Raw genomic sequence first — 6,000 nt, forward strand, 5'->3', positions numbered from 1 at the left:
TCAGCATCTCAAGTTTTACTTAGAACATTCACAGTACAGTTTCTTACTAAAACAATTTAACATTAAGATGATCTGTACTTCTGTAACAATTCACAAGCAGAACACCTTCACAGTAGTGTCTTTCAGTGTGTATATGTTGAAACATTTTAACTTAAACAACTCACAAATCCCTCCTTCTGACCAGCTGGAGCTTCACAGTGGGGCAATTTAGTGTGTATAAAACATAAAAAACTTAACAATTTACACACCAGAATTTTGTGGTGTGGAGATGATAACTCCCATCCACTGGCTCCCCAGGTTGCGGATAGGGGAAAGCCCTCCGTAATAGAGGCTGGCTGCGAATAGGTTGAATAAGCAGCACCGGACAAAATCACGGTATGCCCTTTGGCAAGGCATAGTACCCGTTTTGCCACCTGAGCAGGATTATGTTGAAGACATTGGGGAGCAGGATGTTGGATCGGTAGAAAGAGCAGTGAACGACAGACTGTAAATTTGGTTCTATCTACTCGTGGCGAGGCGGTTCATCTCAGCTTTGTTGGATGTCTCGGCAAGGCACAAACACTCTCAGGGAGGGTACTGTACACGCTTGTATGGAGCAGCGACCGCAAGCAGTTATAAATTGCTACTGAAAGCTAATTCATGACACACAACCCAAATCGACGTTCATCCCGCATCGCTTGTCACGTGGTCAAACAAGGAGTGCATCCTGCAGTGGCCGCCCAGGCTGTAGTCGAAAAATCAGCTACTGGGAAGGATGATGATGACGACGACTATGATGATGAAATTAATGATAAGACAGCTACACCAAGGCTAATGAAAGGGAAAAATATATCTTTGTTGGCAACCTCAACGTACAGACACTCCAGAAGGTTGAGAAAAATCCCTGAAATGATTGCATCTGCTGAAGCCACAAATCACGACATTGTCTGCGTACAAGAGCACAGGTTCATGCATGACGACCTAACCACCATGGTACACTCTCATGGAGATCGGAGACTGATCACCTGCTCAGCATGGAAAAATAGAGTCAACACTATGACTGGAGGAGTGGGAATGCTTTTCAGCCCTGCAGCTTACAAAGAACTCACCAGCGTCGAAATGATAATCCCAAGGATAATGATAGCCACCTTCAATAGAAACCCTCAAACAACTGTCATCCCCTGCTACAGCCCAACTAATGTGAGTGATGAGCCCGAAGTCAAGCGTTTCTATGAAGAACTGACAGCAGTGACCAGACAAGTCCCGAAACATAACGTCCTTATCATTGGCGGGGACTTCAATGCCCATCTTGATCAGGACGACGGCTTCAAATTCGCATTCCACCAAAAAACAAATCGAAATGGCCAAATGCTGAAAGACTACTTCAAAGAAAATAACCTCGTTTGCCTGAATACAATCTTTCAGAAAAGATGGGGACAGCAATGGACTCACGCAGCCCCAAATGGATACAAGGCCCAACTAGATGACATAATCATTAATCGAAAGTGGAGAAACAGCGCTAAGAACTGTAGAGCCTTTAACTCCTTCGTCAGCATTGCATCAGACCACCATATTGCTTTGTCTTGAATCCGCCTGAGTCTTCGCGCAAATAAGAAGAAATCAAGCACCGCGGTCCCCTATGACTGGTCAATGCTAAAGACGAATCCTAAGATCCATGAGGCCTTTGTTATCCAGCTGAATAATAGATTCGCTTCCCTCCAAGACTCTACATCAATCCCTTCTGTAAATTCCACCTACGAAAATTTTGAAATAGCTTGCAGGGAAACAGCCAAACACACCATCCCGCTGAAACCCAAGGCAAAGAAACGAAAACTGTGGGAATCAGCAGAGATATGCCAAAAACGACATGATCTGCACACAGCTGCACAGCGTAAAACCTCTCTTCCTTCTCTTGAAAATGTTAAGCAATTTGAAGATGCTCGGGCGGCGCTCAAAGGCTCATATGAAATTGAGCAAATGGAATACCTGCAGAGAAAGATCGACCACATCAGAACCACTTCTAGCAATAAAAAGGCAACTGAAGCATGGAAGACTGTCAATGAAATCAGTGGGAGGAAAAACATCACCCAAGGCAAATTGAAAGCCTCAAGCCAGAAAGAGCGACTTCAGCTTTGGCAACAACATTTCCAAAACCTGCTTGGTAAGCCACCTGTAATCTCCAACGAGCAAGTGACACCAGTAGTTGCAAACGAGCTTAATATAAAGAAAGGCCCCTTTACAATGGAAGAACTCAAGTTGGCAATCCGCTGCATTCAAAATGGTAAAGCCTGCGGACTCGACAAGATACCAGCTGAAGTATGGAAGCTAGAAGAATTCCATCACACCCTATTAGATATGGCCAACAGCGTCTATAATCAGGAACCCATTGCGAGATGGTCTGAAGGCTGCATACTCCCTTTCCCCAAAAAGGGTAACCTGGGGATCACGAAGAACTATAGAGGCATCACACGCACCGCAATTGCGGCGAAAATCTACAACCTGATGCTACTGAACAGAGTACGCCCAGAAGTCGACCCTATACTGAGGAAGAACCAAAATGGTTCCAGAGCAAACACATCTACCTCCGGACAGATACTGACCATCCGTAGGATATTAGAAGGAGAAAACGTGAAAAATCTTCCTGCAACCCTACTGTTTGTTGACTTCTCTAAAGCCTTTGATTCCATCTACTGTGGAAAAATGGAGGAGATCCTGACCGCATATGGAATACCAAGGGAAACAGTAGACGCCATCATGATGCTATACAAAAACACCCAGTATATGGTACGCTCTCCCGATGGAGACACTGACTTCTTCGAAATCACCACTGAAGTCCTGCAAGGAGATACCCTGGCCCCTTTTCTTTTCATCATCTGCCTGGACTATGTCCTAAGAAAAGCCCTCGATGACAACATGGAACTCGGCTTTACTCTCACTGAACGGAGAAGCAGATGGCATCCAGCTCAGAAGATCACAGACGCTGACTATGCTGATGACATTGCAATCCTAGCAGATGAACTAAGAGATGCAACCTCACTCCTTCATAGCATTGAGAAGCTAGCCAAAGAAATCGAGCAATAACAGTGCAAACAGTGTGAAGAGAAGAAGGGAATATATATATATATATATATATATATATATATATATATATATATATATATATATATATATATATACATACACTAGTACATCTCAAAAAATTAGAGTATTGTGAAAAAGTTCAATATTTTCCATCAGTTATTTAAGAAAGTGAAAATGTTATATATTATAGACTCATTACACATAAACTAAAATGTTTCAAGCATTTTTCTATTTTAATTTTAATCAGTATGGCATACAGTACAAAAACATAAAAAAACCCATCTCAAAATATTAGAATATTTCATTTCGAGTTTTAGTAAAACAGTATGAACACAGTGTATCTCTCGGTCTAGTTCAGTACACACAACCACAATCATGGGGAAGACTGCTGACTTGACTGTTGTCCAGAAGATGATCACTGATGCCCTCCACAAGGAGGGTAAGCCACAAAAGGTCATTGCTGAAAAGGGTGGCTGGAAAAGGTGCACAAGCAACAGGGATGGCCTCAGTCTTGAGAGGATTGTCAAGAAAAGTTGATTCAAGAACTTCGGAGAGCTTCACAAGGAGTGGACTGAGGCTGGTGTCGGTGTATCAAGACCCATCATGAACAGACATCTTCAAGAAAGGGGATACAACTTTAGCATTCCTAATATCAAGCTACTCCTGAGCCAGAGACAATGTCAGAAGTGTCTTATCTGGGGTAAGGAGAGAAAGAAATGAACTGTTGCTCAATGGTCCAAAGTCCTCTTTTCAGATGAAAGTACATTTTGCATTTAATTTGGAAATCACGGTTCTAGAGTCTGGAGGAAGAGTGGAGAGGCACAGAATCCAAGGTGTTTGAAGCCCAGTGTGAAGTTTCCACAGTCTGTGATGATTTGGGGTGCCATGTCATCTGCTGGTGTTGGTCCACTGTATTTTATCAAGTCCAAAGTCAACACAGCCATCTACCAGGAGATTTTAGAGCACTTCATGCTTCCATCTGCTGATGAGCTTTTTGGAGATGCTGATTTCCTTTTCCAGCAGGACTTAGCACCTACCCACAGTGCCAAAACTACTACCAAATGGTTTGCTGACCATAATATTACTGTGTTTGATTGGCCAGCCAACTTCCCTGACCTGAACCCCATAGAGAATCTATGGGGTATTGTCAAGAGGAAGATGAGAAACAACCGACCCAAAAATAGAGATACGCTGAAGGCCACTATCAAAGCAACCTGGGCTTCAATAACATCTCAGCAGTGCCACAGGCTGATCACCTCCATGCCACACCGCATTGATACAGTAATTCATGGTAAAGGAGCCCCAACCAAGTATTGAGTGTATAAATGAATATACTTTTCAGAAGTTGGACATTTCTGTATTGTAAATCCTTTTTTTGACTGATCTTAGGGAATATTCTAATAATTTGAGATACTGGATTTCTGATTTTCATGAGCTATAAGCCGTAATCATCAAAATTAAAACAAAAAAGGCTTCAAATATTTCACTTTACATGTAATGAATATAGAATATATGAAAGTTTACCTTTTTGAATTAAATTATAAAAAAAAGGAACTTTTTCATGGTATTCAATTTTTTGAGATGCACTAGTGTGTGTGTATGTATATATATATATATATATATATATATATACAGGGTGGGCGGCATGGTGGTGTAGTGGTTAGCGCTGTAGCCTCACAGCAAGAAGGTCCTGGGTTCGAGCCCCGGGGCCGGCGAGGGCCTTTCTGTGTGGAGTTTGCATGTTCTCCCCGTGTCCGCGTGGGTTTCCTCCGGGTGCTCCGGTTTCCCCCACAGTCCAAAGACATGCAGGTTAGGTTGACTGGTGACTCTAAATTGACCGTAGGTGTGAATGTGAGGGTGAATGGTTGTCTGTGTCTATGTGTCAGCCCTGTGATGACCTGGCGACTTGTCCAGGGTGTACCCCGCCTTTCGCCCGTAGTCAGCTGGGATAGGCTCCAGCTTGCCTGCGACCCTGTAGAAGGATAAAGCGGCTAGAGATAATGAGATGAGATGAGATATATACAGGGTGCGATTTGTCAAAAAACCAGAAGGGGGGATGGTTTTTTTTAATCATGAAACGTCACAAAAATTAAGGTAACAATAGGCTAACAGCTCAATAACATCTGATGATATCAAATGAATAACACTAAATGAAAACGAACACATCTTCCTATCTCTCTGACTAAATACACGAACACTAACACACAACAAAGTTCGCATTGCTTGTCACGTTGCTGTGATGTTTCTCTCCCTCTGGATTAAATGGACAGTGACTCGAAAATCACTAAAATACATGAATACTAAATGAGCAGTTTGCTCTGATGGCATAGTTCATGTGGCCTTTTCTGCTTTCCCGTCGGTGCGCTATCCTCTGCGTTTCACCCTTCTTTAATCCACATTTCTGCGAATTTCTCAGCAGGGAAGGAACGCACGTCTGGCCCATTGACAGTGAGGAAAAGAAGGCTGTCAGTGTGGATACATTCATTCTGTTGCGTTCATCAATAAGGATGTGATTCATGGCGCTAAATCCATGGTCACACTCTGGATATTGTTATTATCTACAATGTATCTATTTGCTGGGGACGTTCGTGAACATCAAAGCTGCCACTTCAGGTCATTTTGAAAGTGAGTGCAATGTAGACCATAGAAAACTGTGTCACAACATGCCTGTCATGTCAACTTTTTTTTTTGGTTTGTTTGTTTTATTGACGGGGTTGTCCCCGAGGATTTTTTTCAGCAGAGATAAAAACCAGAGGGGGGGATGATCCCCACCATCCCCCCCAGCAAATCGCACCCAGTATATATATATATATATATATATATATATATATATATATATATATATATATATATATATATTCCATTCAGCTAGCATTCAGCTACCATTCGTTCAATTTGAACGAGTCGAAGACAAGTGCTGAATGGAATATATCTGATATA

The sequence above is a fragment of the Neoarius graeffei genome, chromosome 21 (assembly GCF_027579695.1).
Source record: "Neoarius graeffei isolate fNeoGra1 chromosome 21, fNeoGra1.pri, whole genome shotgun sequence".
In the NCBI taxonomy this organism is placed as follows: Eukaryota; Metazoa; Chordata; class Actinopteri; order Siluriformes; family Ariidae; genus Neoarius; species Neoarius graeffei.